The sequence below is a fragment of the Octopus bimaculoides genome, chromosome 9 (genome assembly GCF_046866305.1).
Source record: "Octopus bimaculoides isolate indiv1 chromosome 9, ASM4686630v1, whole genome shotgun sequence".
NCBI classification, from domain to species: Eukaryota; Metazoa; Mollusca; class Cephalopoda; order Octopoda; family Octopodidae; genus Octopus; species Octopus bimaculoides.
The window spans coordinates 68629393-68645495 of record NC_142936.1 but is presented as its reverse complement, the minus strand read 5'-3'; the positions used below and the strand labels follow the sequence as shown (position 1 = coordinate 68645495).

Genomic DNA, 16103 nt, shown 5'->3' with positions numbered 1-16103 from the left:
CACAGAGACTTGTTATTAACCATGCAAATTGTGTACAAAAGAAAACCAATATAATTTTTCAGTATTTTGAAAGAAAAATTTAATTCCTTAAAAACTTTATAGCAAAATATTTTTTAAAAATTGTTTAATTAAGGCTAATGCAATCTTATTGTTTACATGGGTCTGTATTTGATATAATTGTATGAGCTGTGATAGATGCATGCCCAGTTAATTTTTTCCTTAATTTTATAGAAAAATCAGGAAATTTTGGTCCCTAAACGAAACCAAAATTACATGGGATCTTGTTAAATTCCCCCAACTACCTGAAGCTCCCTCAAATCTTCACCCAATTACACACACAAAATACAGCTTAGATGCAGTTTTTGCATGCTGATGATGAAAATTGCATTCGTTTTTTTTCTAGAAATTATTAAGTATTGTTATATTTCGGGATGGTCATTTTTTTTTCTTTGCCAAATAAACACATACTATATATTCATTCTTCCATGTCCATTATCTGGAAATCTTTTGTCAAACATCTATGACCTCTTCAGCAACTCTTCTATCTACATGTATCCTCCTGTTCTGTTTAGTCCATTCTGTAGATTAAATAAGTCACAAGCGTTTATGTAATTTTGGGCAGTCATCAGCAGGGCACATTAAAACCACATTATCCAAAAACAATCTGGTGAAGGAAAATTTAACCCTTTTGATATCAGCCTGTCTGAAACAGCCCCTGGTTCTATAATACAAACTTCCTGTTTAAAGTGATCTAACTTAAAATTTCCCATCAAAATTTCATGTTAATTCATGTTCCAAATATAAGTTTCATAATGAGTTATTTTACAAAAATTCTTCCTTATTTTCAAGATTAATTGAGAAAAGACAGTATATTTTCAACATAAATAAGCTAACAGAATTCACAGCAACAAAAATGTTAGACTCCAAATAATGAACTTTGTTCTTTCAAAGAGAAAAATTAATTTTGTTAAAGAAACCAAATCCTTAAAAAAATATATATATATAAACATACTTTTGTAATTTTCTTTTGATAAAAAGAACACTAAATTATATTATCTAGTCACAAATACTTATTTGAACTTTAGAAATAGATTTTCAGGCTGTTTATGACAGTAAATTTGGTCTAATTGTCATGATTTTGAACTAACAAAACTTCAATTACAAATCCTTTTAATCTTCTTTAATTAGCTTTCAATTTGGCATAAAGGTCTATTTTGTGGGGAGGAGATGAAGAAAGATGCGTTTTTCAAGAAAATTAGTTGCATAAAAGAATAAGAAAACTATACCTCATCTTGTTTTATTGCACTCACCACGTTTTAATTAAACATTTTAATTAAATATACTTTGGGAGTACATTCTGACATCTCATCACCATTATCCTTATCTCTCTTTCCAGCTCCACCCCAGTTACTCCCTCCCACAGTTATAAAATGAGGGGTAGCGATGTATCTCTTCGATAACCAACCTATTCTTGTTCTTGACCTTTCTATCATAAGCCACCTGCTTCTCAGATATACTCTCATTTAGTCTAGTGGGCTTGTTAGTCTTGCAAGTGACATGAAGACCTCGTTAGTGTTGTTGCTGCATAAAAAAAAGTACCCCATATACTCTATAAAGTAAATTAGGCAGGGCATCCAGCCATAGAAACTGCCAAAGCTGAAACACTGAAGTGAGACATAGTCCTCCAACTTTTTGGATCCTGTGGCACCACCCAACCCATGCCTGCATGAAAAACAGATGTGAAATGATAACAATTATCCATATTAAAATATTTTCATCTATTTCGTCCATTTCCAGAAACACAAACTTCAATAAACTTGCTAACATATAAAGTTACAAATCTTTATTTTAACCAATTTGAACACTAAAAGGATATGTCAAGTTGCTCATTAATTATCCTATCTTAGAATAATGAATAGATCTATTTCTTATAAAATACACTTCATCTCATTTCTCTGTTTTGGTCTGCCTTGCAAGGAATATATAATGCTAAGATTAACATCAAACTCGATACCAACTACATAGGCTTGGGAACAGAGAGTGCTGCGGATTCAAATGCACACCCTAAAATTCTGTGGAGGCAATGAAACTGCTTTGAAATCCTGGGTTGGTCTGAGTTTGCAGCCCCTAAGCAAATTTCGTTCTCACACTAATGGCTAATTAGTGACAACAAAATCTGCACCATTGAACATAAGGAAGTAGGAATATTAAACAAAATTGTTTCATTGGCAAAGTGTTACTCTAGCAAATATAAAATCTAAATATGAAAATTAGAATTGTTCAGGAGAAAGAAAAAAAACTCATCAAGAAGAATTAAGGTAACATAAGAAAATTCATAAAAAAATAAAATAAAGGAAAATAAAGAATAAAATATAATCTGATCGACGCAAATTTAATTCTCTGAAATCTATTTAGGATTAAAATATAACTAGTTTTGACATGAAAATTAATCAGGTTAGTCAACACTAATACTGAAAGAAATATGGCAAAAAAAAAAAAAAAGATAACAGTATAGGCATAGGAGTGGCTGTGTGGTAAGTTGCTTGCTTACGAACCACATGGTTCCGGGCTCAGTCCCACTGCGTGGCACCTTGGGCAAGTGTTTTCTACTATAGCCTTGGGCCGACCAAAGAGAAAAGAATTGCAGTGAATTATAAAAGTAAATGCATATGGTCTAAGTTATGTCAGAAATGACAGCATATTTTGTAGCACACTTTATACTAGAGTAATTGCAGTGATTCTTCAGTATTGGACATGAAGTAACTCCACAACCTAATTTATTTCTGTACATCAAAATGCTTATTATAGCAATATTTATACACAAAATAATCTTTTGACTTGCAAATGTTGATGTTGAATAATTACACACAAAACATGGAAAATTCCAGATTTTTAATCCTCAAAATCCTTACACAAGACTGAATTTGGTTTGAATACAAGCTCCAATTTGCAAAAAAATGAAAGAAATTTTAACAAGATATTTGAAACTAAACTTCCTCAACAAGCTAGCTATGTCCTCTTTTATGCCTGAAAATTTCATGTAAGTTGCCCCCAAAGTCATCTCTGATACTGTGCCTCACAACAACCAGCTATCTCCTTGCTCTCCTTCCTACATAATTACTGCATTTTGCAGCATGACAGACATTGCATTGTGGAAAATGTAATTTGGAAATTGTAATTGGTTTGGAAAATGTAATTCCAGGAAAATAATATTTTACATTTACCAAAGCCCCATCCACATGATCAGTCAGTGTTCAGCAGGCCAATTCAGCTGAGTGCTCATTGCCAGCTGTCAGATGGGTGGTGATAAAAACAGTAAATAATGGACAGCAAATAGAGATGGGCAATGGTAAAAGAGTGATTGGATATTAATAAAGGATGAGAGAGAGAAAAAGAGAGAGAGAAATGGCTAGCAATAGAAGAGTGATGATAGAAGCTACTGAATATGACTTATCTGATGCCACCCCCTCATTAAACAGTTGTCATAATCATAGCCTAATAACCCATTTAAATCTATCTTTACTTACACACACACACAGACACACAAGACTTAATTCTACTACTTAATAGGAGTTACCTTCCAAAAGCTTGACAATGTGATCAAGTGAAAAAGTTAGGTATGCAAGATCAACAGTTCCTCCACCAGCCATGAATGTATGATTGTATTTAAAGTGATCAATTGTTTGGAATGTATTACTGTGATTTTGTTCACACTGAAACAGAATCTTTTTTTTAGTCTGCCACACAGACACACAATCAAATATATATCAACATTTCAGCCAAAAATCTAGCAAAAGAACAAAATCTCTGAGTAAAGCTCCAAAAAGGATGCTCTACATCTAAGGTTTCAAGGATACTTATAATTACAAGATAAATGTCCTTCAAGTGGAGTTTATTGTCATGGTTCATCTATAGTTCAAGATGGTACAATGAGCAAGAATGTAAAATATAAAAATTATAGTATCTAACTGTGCTGAAATACTTAAATGCCCTTTCATTTTTCACCTGCTATGATCTGTATAAAATTGTTTATAAGTAGGGAATATAACCCTATATGAAAACATATATCCAGCTATGTCAAAATTTAACATAATAATTTTGCATTTTGACAGTATGTATTAAAAAAAACCATAAGAATGATGATAATGCAAAATTAATTACATTTAGGATATGAATTGCGGAAGTAAAGCTAAATGAGAACAAGTATGTCATGCTAATGACATATATTTTTTTAAATAGTTGCACCAAAAGAATTAGAACTTAATGAGCTAAAATATGATGCTGTTGTAGAAATGCTAAATGACTGGATAAAACTCAAATGGTTTGCTACTAGGAAAAGCAGAAATCTATGTGCTTTTAAAAGAGTAACAAGCTTTGCAGTTAGTCATAAGGCAAATGGTTTACCAAACCAATTTACAGTGACCAATGAAACACTATCTTGTATCAGAGGCTAAAGTGTATTAGACTTGTTGAAACATCAGTGTTGACAAGATAATCTAGATAACTGTACAGCAAACTTTGACTGTCTTTTGTCAAAAACAATTGCCATATATCTTCTTGCAAAGTTCTAAATATACTCATATAATGAAAGGTTGTTAAACCATCAGCAAGAATAAAAAACTCTCTCAACTTTATGTTATCAGTAATTCATTTATCAACCCCTCTGCAAAGTGCAGTGATGCATATTATCATGGCACCAGTATCAGAGAAACTGCCTTGTCTCCTTTAGGACAAAAGAATCCTAAGTTGTCTCCTCCATTTGTCGAAAGAAATTATGAATGAGAGGATGCTCAATTTAATCAGCATATAAGAATTCATTCATACATAGAATGTTTACAAAATGCAATGTTTAGTTTTTCTGATCCTCGTCCCAGTTGGAAAATAAGATCTTGACAATTCAACACCATTCACACTGGTCCTTACTTAGCAACTCTCAATGCCCTGCCCCATGTTAAGATAAATTTCTCTGAGTTTGTCTTTAACTTTTCCATGCCAGGTGTTTAGTGGTTGAATGCTACTTTTGGTATCCTGTTCCAGTCCATTTTGAGTATGTAGCCAAATTATTCTAACCCAACAGTATTTTATTTCAAGAACCATGCTACTGCAATCAGTTTTCCAGTACAATACCTCATTTCAGATTTTGTTGGGCCAGAAGATTTAATCAAGTTTCTTTGGACACCCACTGACCTTATCCATGCCTCCTTTTATCACTCACCAGCATTAAGATCAAGTTTGTTACAGGATTGTATTTTCGTAGTTGTCAACTGGACCATCTGGAAGATCACATCAGATATGGCCAGAGGCATCCAGTGAATGACTTGGTAGATCTCTCCTCAAAAAGAGATCATCTACAGAAGAGAAACTGCAAAGCTGAACAATGATGCAAAGCAGACAAGTTTTAACATCAATAGATCAAAAACACAAGTCATATGCTTAAATTACAACAACCCACATGTATCACTATCACAAGTGAGCCAGTAGAATATAGATGGAAGACTTTACATACATACACTGTCAGTACAGAACTATTACCTGCTCCAACCAGTTAGCTGACTTGAAATACCAAAGGATTTGAGAATAAGGATTGTTGTGTAGTAGGAAGATGTGAGGTATTTCACTTGATTCAGGAGTGGCTAGACAAACGTAATAGAAAAAATAGTGGATTTGTTTGTTTTTGGTTGTTTTTTGCTTTTTTACTTATTTGGTTAAACTTCCTTTTAACCCTTTTGATACCAGTTTACCAAGACTGGGACCGTTCCTTTTATGGTAAAAACTTCTGGTTTTAAAGTGATCTAAGCTAAATCTTTCTATCAAACTTTTATGTTAATTTATGTTTCAAACACAAGCTTAATAATGACCAAGTTATTTTACTAAATTCTTCATTTACACTTTGATGGGCCAGAAGATATAATCGAATTTCTTTAGACACCCACTGACCTTATCCATACCTTCTTTTACTACACGCCAGCATTAAGATCAAGTTTGTTATAGGGTTCTATCTTCCTAGTTATCAACTGGATCATCTGAAAGACCACATCAGATATAGCCAGAGGCATCAATGAATGACTTTGCAGACCTCTCTTCAAAAAGATATCATCTATAGAAGAGAAATTGAGAAGCTGAACAACTGCAGGAAATACCAGAGGGCCAATCTTGAGGAAAAAGTGTTGAGGTCGGTGCAGGGTCTGGAGACATGGACACAATATGGGTGAAGAAAAAGAGAGGGTAAGAAACAAATGAGTCAACAGTACCTAAATATAAGTGGCACAAGACCAGCCAGCTCTAAGGACAAGAAGCTCCTGTAGTAGCCATAGATAAGGCAAACAGAAAAGAAGGAACATCTATAAGTAGGAGACTGGAATGTGTGAGTGAGTAACTCCATACCAATCGGTCACACAACCTTTTTTTGGATGTGGTGGTCAAAGATATGCGTGTGAGAGCAGGAGCAGCACCATCCCAGTTGTGTATTTACTACATTTTCGGTATTACCTGAGCTTTGCAGAAGATTAGTTGGTGTTAGAAACTTATTGATCTGGCCAGTCTTTGCTCCGTTGAAAATGTGCATTCATTAGGAAAAACCTTCAATAATCGCAAGGTCAAACATGCATTTGTTGTAAGTGACCTTGAGAGTTCTAGTTTGATGTTTGTGTTTAGGAGAAGGCTGCAATATGTAATGATTGTATCTGAGTGCTGTTGAAGGGGACAAAGCTGGTATGGCCCTCCACCCACGAGATGAATATTTTTGAGGTCCCTGTTCATGGAGTCAGTGTAGATGTGGTGTGAGGTAATCAATATCACATGAGCACTTGGGCATGAAAATTTAAAAAGAAATGAAGAGTGGATCATTAAAGTTTGATTTGAGAGAGAGTAAGAAGTCATAAGTGCTTTTGGAAAAGCAATGTGCCAGTCAGAAATATGAGTAAAATAACTCATGTGGAAGTCAGAACAGTAAATAACTCATGTGGAAATAACAGCAAATAACTCATGTGGAAGTCAGAACAGTTCAGAGACCAGGTTATTAGGTCTCTGAACTGTTGCACTGCTATGGGAGGAGTGCAACAGCCAAGAGGAGTGGTATGCATTAAAATCACCAAAGACAGTAACTACAAAGAGAGGTTAGTGAAATATGAAATAAAAGTCTTCAATACAAGAATGAGATATGGTCAAACTGACAATTGTTGGATGAATTCAGCATAGAAGAGTTAATAAATGAACTCAGAGGAATGGAAAAAGAAAGATTTTGAACTAGAACAGCTGTAAGTTTTCACTACCGCTATTCCACTGAGAGGCAAGAAGGAGTGTGAATGAAGTTGTAATATAGTATAAAGTGGACTGAAAAGAATGATAGAGATAACAGTTGAGAGATTTGTAAAAATCTTACAAGTTACATAAGCTCTAAAAATACTAGAAAAATGTTTACTAATCTATAAATGTTTCCTTCTTTTATTATTTCTTTTTAATGTTTTAGGACTGGCCATTCAATGAGGATGAGCATAACTCCACAATTTCACAGTACAGTCTCAGATTCAAAGCATGCCAGGAAAATGGTCCTATATAAGAGAAGAAGATAGAAGGAGCAAAAGTGGGGGAGTGCAAGAAGTAGATGGCTGAGTGAGTGAATAAATGTATGTGTTTGTGTGTGTGACATTTTTACATGTACTTTATTTGCTGACCTGGGAGGGTAAGTTTTGCACATTTATATAATATACAGGAATGAATAATGAAAACTATTTGCTGGCAATCTCTTCACTTATCTAAGAAATGGCAAAAATCCTAGATTTAAGTCAGCTGATAAATCTAAACTGACTGATATACAAAAATCTTTCAAAAAAGATATGCCAAAAAGGAAAAAAAAAAAACGTAGGGTAAAATCCTTCAGAACATAACATGCCATCAACTCTGGCCAAAGATAAAGGACAAAAATCCTTATTATATAATATAAAATAAAACAGAAGTCAGTTAATTTGTCTAAAGCACATCAGAATTACTATCAATCAATAAATAGAACATGAAATAATTTCTTGCAAATAAAATATAATCTGAAATTTTAAAAACAAATAAATTTACGAAACAATGATAAATTACTACCAATTGGTAACTCATTATGTTTAACTAGGGAAACAGTCTAGTTTAGTTTAGTCTGTCTCCCTCATTCTGCTGTTAGAGATATTAATGTAATATAAGTCCACAAGTGGATAGAGAAAAGAATTCAAAATATTCTTTTACAATGTGCAATTGTAGAAATGTATAAAAGAAGGATCGTTTTGGTTGAAGGAGGAAGGGACATGTCACCAGTTTAAATATCGCAATTACATTGGAGATAAAAATCAACAGGCTAATTAAAAATAAAAAGAATTAGTCATTCATTCTTTTAGCAAGAATTCATTACAGTCTGAAGTGGAAATTAAAACGTCTAAACTCAACAAGTTGGTGAAAATCGACATTTACAATCTAGAGGATGAAGAAACTATGTAATTGCTCCACATAATTTATAGGCTTTCTACTTTTACTACCATGCTGCACTGCATTGTACTGCACATATTCCTTTTTTTTGTTTTCACTAAGACATTTTAAATTGTAGCTGTAGCCACTGCAGATCTTTGCTAGTATTATATATAAAAAAAAACTTGGCTTTCTTCATCCAAGTATTACCTACTATAACTTATGCGCAACTTCCATCATTGAACTTCAATCATTGGCTTTTAGGATCACATTATATTTAAATGATGATAGATTATGAATCAATACTACAATTTAACTAAATAACCTCCACTATAAATAGACTAGAATAGCTTGATATCTAAATTTAAACATAATACTTTTAACTTCACATTGACTAAATATGTATCCTGGAAATGGTATCTGATAGAAAGCTTTGCAGTATCTGTTCCAATACGATACACTCTGAGTTCAAATCCCACCAAGATCATCTTTGCCTTTCATTTTTTCAGGGTCAATGAGAAAATAACAATCCTGTGCAGTAGACTGGCAAAACTAAGAATAATGGACTAGATGTCCAGAGGTTCCACTTTTTGCAATCTATGATTTTATTAATTTACTTTAATAACATCATCATTATTGCTTTAATGTCTACATGCTTGCATTGGTTAAATGAAATTTGTTGAAGCAGATTTTCTATGGCAGGATGCCCTTTCTGTCACCAACCTCACCTGTTCCCAAGCAAGGTAGTGTTTCCCCCATGGCCAGACAAGTTTTTGCAGAATATTGGAAATGAACGACATTCATTAACAACAATCATATGAAGTCAAGACAAGGAGACACAAACACATTCACACATACATATCCTTTATTCTTTACTAATTTCCATTGTCAGACTGTGACCATGCCAAGGTACTGCTTTGAAAGCTTTTAGTTCAATAAAATGAATCCAGGACTTATTTTTAAAGTCTGGCACTAATCCTATTAAACACTTTTGCTGAACCACTAATTTAAAGGGGCATAAACAAACCAACACCAATTGTCAAGCAGGGGTGAGAGACAAACAGAAACATATATATTACAACATGTTTCTTTAGAGCCTGAGGCTCTATAGCAGAAGACACTTGCCCAATATACTACACAGTTCACTAGCTTCTGTCAATCAAGTCCATTCACAGGGCCTTTTGTTGGCCTGTAGTAACACTGAACTCAAAACCAAGTGGTTGGGAAGCAAACTTCTTAACCATACACTCTATTTATATTCCTTATTTAGCAGTCATTTTTCCCTATAAATTAACAGCATTCATAATAATTATTTATTATAATGTTATGCTAGCTGGGTCAACCTTATTTCCAGTTTTAATCTAAAAAGCAATTTTAAACCTATTCAATACAATATCTATGCAAGACATGCATCTAAGATGCTGGGTACTAAGAAATTAAATTACTTGATTTCATTCCATATTAATCAATATTAGGAAAAGACATGCTCAACCAGGACCGTTGTCCAATTTCCTCAAGACACCACCCACCACTAACTCCAACTTTCCCTTGATACCACTAATCTTTCACACTACCAGGAATCATTTCACTCGATATACATCCCCCATCCTTAGCACTATCCATACCAGAGGCACAAATAAGTGTCTCTTATTTACAGCTATGGAATCCCATATGGACCATTAAAAGATGCATTTAAGCATCTCTGGGATTTTATGTCTGTGAGCATATATGTACCACTGGGATTTCACAGCTATAGATAAGAGGTGTTTATAGGCATTTGTGGTATGGATTAATACTGTCCTCGCCATCCACACTTTACACTGTTCTCCACCTCCAAGACATCAACTTATCTCACCTTCTCCACCACCACATCTCTCACTCTCTCCATGCACAATGCATACTTCTGTCTCCTTCCCCAACACTCTTGCAACCTACCCAACTACTTGTCATATCTCTCTCTCTCTCTCTCTCTCTCTCTCTCTCACTCACTCACTCACTCTCACCTTCTCTCTCATCCTTCTGTCTATTGTTATCATCATTATTATTCTGCTACTATGCCCAACACACATGTATCCTCCTCCAACCAACCTCACCCACCATACACTATATCCACCCCTCAACCCTACCAAAATAGACAGTGGAGCACAATGCAGTGGAGCACATACACATATATAAATACAGTGGAGCACATACACATATATAAATACAACAGGCTTCATTTAGTTTCCATCTACCAAATCCACTCACAAGGCTTTAGTTGGCCCATAGCTATAGTAAAAAACACTTGTCCAAGATATTACACAGTGGAACTGAACCTGGAACCACATGGCTGGCAAACAAGTTTCTTAACCACAGAGCCATGCCTATATTTATAAATATCTGGCATGTCATTTCTTTATATAATGCACTTAACCCAATAGGGAACTACTATCGTTGACTTATGAATCATTCCGATTGTAAATACTGTTAATCAGTCCATCACAATTTATATTCAAAACCTGTGAAGAAAGAAAGGACTATGGAATCCAATTGAGGTCTGTCAGACACATATCTAATTGAAATTATGTAGTATGATAATTTGGTCATGATGCCAGCATGGAAAACGGATATTATATGATGATGACAATAATCCACAAGAAAGTCGGTCTGTGTAAAAACTTTTCCCAGACATATTCAGCCATGTTCTCATTTGTTTCGTTTCATTTTGAAATGCAGAGTAATAACAAAAATGTCTACCTTGCTTTTAAACTTTGAGCCTGTGACAGTATTCAGCCAAGAACGGATGAGATGAATGTCTCAATTAATTTGGATGTTAGCTAATGAATTGTTATAATACATATTTCTTTTACAGCTTGATACTTTGAGACTATAACTTTTTTTAATTGTGAAATGTGAGCATCACCTATAATCAGGTAAGTAGAACACAAACGCACAGGCATATATAGAAAGTCACCATCTTGTAGAAACCCAAACTGCTACTTTAGAGGTCAGAAGTACAAAAAGAAATAGTATTTCAAATGTAGCTAATTGAAAAGACAATGAGAATAGACACTATATTTAAATCCTAAATCACTTAACATTACTCCTTAATTAACTTCAGATAAAAACTTACAAGTGGATATATTATATTCAACTTGAAAGTTTGCCCAGGTTGTTTACGACAACAGTAAAAGCCAAGTTACTGTAAAGGATGCCTTAAGTACACTAGTGTGCTTTGCTCAAGCCTGCAAATAAATTATTTTGCTAAATTCATTTTCTAATTTTGCATAGATAGCAGCTGAAGACAATAGGAATTTCAAATAAACATTACACTATTGGCAGGGGGTGGGAAGTGTAGTTTGAGAAATTTCCGGATGCTAGCAGTTGGCAGCAGCTGATACATAAGAGCATACAGAAAAACAATAATAACTAAGTTTCACAGAGGGAAAGAAAAAAAAAGCACAATAGCTTTCTGTGTGTATGGTACATTCTAAAGAAATTATACTGCATTTGAATTGGTACAGCATGCTGACAGCAGTACTTTTAGGTTACAATAAAAGCTCCCTTTTCTTGGTGGTGGTAAGGGGGAGCAAGTTCTTGGGATGAAATTTTTGTCTGAGAATGGAATTTTTCTTTTAGTAGTTTTCTTTTATTCTTTTAAGCTATTAGCAATTACTGTTTCAGTGAGAAGAGATTGTTTTAATAGTTATTGTATGGTTTCTATAATTGTCAAATCTTAATGAACTCTAAATGAAGTTTGTAATAAAAAGATGACTAAATTTTAACAATTTCACAGAATTAAGATGTCACACACACAATGAAAGAAATACAAGGGAGGAAGAGAAGAAAGCAAATATCACAAAAATATAACAATAGAAAAATTTCTTATTTGAAGAAATAAGCTATAAAGGAAACAATCTATAACCAGTACACAATTTTATTATGTAATTTCACATAGTGATAGAACAAGATATAAACAAATGTTGGATGTCTACAAAAATAAAGAACTGTTTGAAAACCTCTGTGGTTGATTAGATTATTATTTCTTGATCACTAGATTATTTCAAACGTTCATAAACTTAAATACCTGACTTAACAGGTATTGATGTAAAGAAACTAATTATCAACTTGTTACAATTAGTAACAATTTAGATGTTTTAAATAGATTTTATAATCATGAGACTATATTTCCATTTTGTTTTCATTTTTGTTGCTTTTTTTTTTTTAATATAAGTAATATGTGGATGAACAGCAAATGAGAATTTTATAATAAAAAAAAAAGAGTTCAGTTTTGCATGAAACACTGAATTTTTAGTATTTTTTTTCCTTTTTGATTCGTAGAACAAATTTTCAAATTTTCAAAACAGAAATCAAATAGAAAGAGCCAAGAGACGACACCCATGGCAAAACCCATCATCATGACCTTCATTTTAACACCCACTTTTCCATGCTTGCATGGGTTGGCAGACTTTGTTGAGGCAGATTTCCTATGATAGGAAGCCCTACCTGTTGCCAAACCTCAGCTGTTTCCAAGCAATGTAATAATATTTCCCCATAGCCAGTCATGTTTTCACATAATAGTAGAAATAAATTATACTACATGTATAACAGTTACATTCATTTATAACTACCATATGATGTCATGACAAAAACACACACACGTATTCAATATGCATTTTTCAGCTTCCTTCTACCAAATCCACTCACAAGACTTTGGCCTAGGGCTATAGTAGAAGACCCTTGTCCAAGGTGCTGTACATAGGACTAAACTCAAAACCATGGGTTGGGCAAAATGCTTAACCACTTAGAGGCCAAACTTGCATCTCCTCACATTTTCTGATACAAGGTCTAATTAATCCAATCACATTGCAAATGATATCGATGACAAATTTAACCACAAAAGCAACATTCAACAACACAAAAAATATAGTGATGAGCTAGATGTCAGACTGCAACAAATTATACAGATCATACACTAGATTCATAGTTGATAACATCTGATGTACAAGTCTGACCTAAAAATCATACAAGTAAAAAAAAAATCTAATAATTCTTACTTGATGCTGTAGGTGACCTAAATAGAATTTAGCAATCCAATTGATCTGTAATAAAAAAAATTAAGAATTTGTAAGTATAAAAATAAATCCTTTTTTTTTTAAATAATTAGAACCTCAAGTCATATATTTAGTATTTATATGGATTTTTTTTTTAATAAACAGACTAATATTTAAAGGAGAGGAAAAATGATTAATGTATTATTAATACTTAAGTAAAAAAAATAGTACAGATGACACAGCTCAATCTGAAGCTGAAATGACATATAGTGAAATTTAACATTTAATGTTGATGTAGCATTGTCTTTGACAATTGTGCGACTTCTTTATCAATATCACATTAACCCTTTTGATACCAAGACATCTGAGATGCCTTTGGTTCCACGATACAAACTTCCTGTTTTAAAATGATCTGAATTTAAGCATTCCATCAAAATTTCATGTTAATTTATGTTCCAAATACTGGCTTAATAATTAAAAAGTTATTTTACTAAATTCTGGATTATTTTCAAAATTAATGAAATTAAAGCAGTGTATTTCATCATCTGATAGTAACAAAAGGGTTAATATAACATCTGAGGTTATGATATTTCTATAGTTCTCGATTCATTGAAACAAAGATCAAAAAGATTATTTATTAACTTGTTTTTTGTTCCACTGTTTTGGTTAAAACACTTTCTGTGTTGTAGTAAGCCACTTGTCTGTTACTCCTGGCTTTCCGACATATTTATTTCCTACATTACAATCCAAGACTAAGTGCAATGTAAGTATACAAAAATATGACATCTGAAGACAATTAGAAACAAATACAGAAAATGTTGATATCAATGATTCCAGAACAAAAAAATAACAGATTCGTTAAAAATTTTGTTTGCTTTTTTTGCAGATGATTAAAAAGAAAAAAATCAGGAAAAAGTATTTGAAGAATTATATATTTCTTAGATAGGTGGCCTTTCCATTGTTTTGAGAATCAATACTTTTTAAAATGATGGCCATAGTAACCAAGTCAGATGAAACTGTTACTTTGAATCCAATCGATGAGTCCAACTTTTTTCTAATTACTGTGCTTATTATAGCACACTGATTACTGTAGCAATTACTTGCTAACCATAAAAATATATAAACAAAAATTTATCACAAATATACAAACGGTTGTAGTTAAGTTTGCTTCACAACCATGTGGTTCTGAGTTCAGTCACAATGGGCAGCATCTTGGACAAATGTCTTCTATTATAACCCAAGGCCAACCAATGCCTTATGACTGAATTTGGTAGGTAAAAACTACATGGAAGCTCATCATATATACATACATACATAAACCATCCATCGCATGCCAGTATAGAAGACGGACAGTAAATGATAAATATACATTTGTGTGTGAGTCTTTGTGTTTGTCCCCTCACCAATTAACAAGTGTTGGTTTGTTTATATCTCCGTAGTTTAGCAGCTTAGCAAAAGAATCTGATAGTAAAAGTACTGGGGGTTAATTTGTTCAACTGATCTGATAGGGCAGTGCCCCAGCATAGCCACAGTCCAATAACTGAAACACGTAAAAGAGTAAAAGAATAGACAGAGTCGATAAATAATGGAGGAATTGAGGGCTCAATTTCTAAGCCCTAATAAAAATACTATAACACAGATTAATAGCAATAAAACTTGATACTTCTATGCTTGGTCATTTTTTCGCATGTTCACCTTTCTCAGACTGTCAGACAAAGGAAAGCAAGGTGAAGTATTGAAATACAAGGTAAAAGTACAAACCATCAACTTGTATCATTTCTTATAATTTGCATCGTCTTGGCTTTAAAAGAGATCTTTAAATATTTAGGAGTGTAACAGGCGTAGGAGTGGCTGTGTGGTAAGTAGCTTGCTTACAAACCACAAGGTTCCGGGTTCAGTCCCACTGCATGGCACCTTGGGCAAGTGTCTTCTACTATAAACTCGGGTCGACCAAAGCCTTGAGTGGATTTGGTAGACGGAAACTGAAAGAAGCCCGTCGTATATATATATGTATATATGTGTATGTGTGTGTGTATGTTTGTGTCCGTGTTTGTCCCCCAACATCGCTTGACAACCGATGCTGGTGTGTTTACGTCCCCCGTAACTTAGCGGTTTGGCAAAAGAACCGATAGAATAAGTACTAGGCTCACAAAGAATAAGTCCTGGGGTCGATTTGCTCGACTAATGGCGGTGTCCCAGCATGGCCACAGTCAAATGACTGAAACAAGTAAAAGAGAGAGTAAAGAGTAAGCTTGTTTCAGTTTCCATCTACCAAATCCAGTCACAAGGTTTCAAGTCAACCCAGGGACATAACAGAAGGAACTTTCTCAAGGTGTCATGCAGAACTGAACCAGTGTCCAACAATGACAAAATCTGTGTTCTCAGCGATGAGCGTGCATGTGACTCTACAATCCAAAGCTGGAAGAACACAAGTGCCCACAGATGTCAAAACGGTAGTCTGTTGACTGGACTGAGATGAACACTGTCCCATGACGTCTTTCTCTTGCAGCAGTGAGATGTTGTTACCAGTCCTCTTTGAAGGCAGCTGCTGCTTGTGAGGCGAGTGACTTCCATGCTGATCTGTCTGCAGCAGAGGCTTCATGTTTGCATGGACTAGTTAATGCCGCT

The 16103-nt window shown here is 33.9% G+C and overlaps 1 protein-coding gene across 17 annotated transcripts in view; it reads right to left on the bottom strand.

Moving 5' to 3' along the window:
* The window catches only part of LOC106883044 (ubiquitin carboxyl-terminal hydrolase 9X), a 160126-nt gene that overhangs the window by 123120 nt on the left and 20903 nt on the right, over positions 1-16103 (bottom strand). For 14 of the 17 annotated variants that reach the window (XM_089357649.1, XM_089357658.1, XM_089357664.1 and 11 more), the window contains one exon: positions 13479-13523. The exons of the other annotated variants lie outside the window; for them this stretch is intronic. The gene's annotated coding sequence lies outside the window, so the exon portion shown is untranslated. The remainder of the gene's footprint in view (positions 1-13478; positions 13524-16103) is intronic. 17 annotated transcript variants of the gene reach the window in all.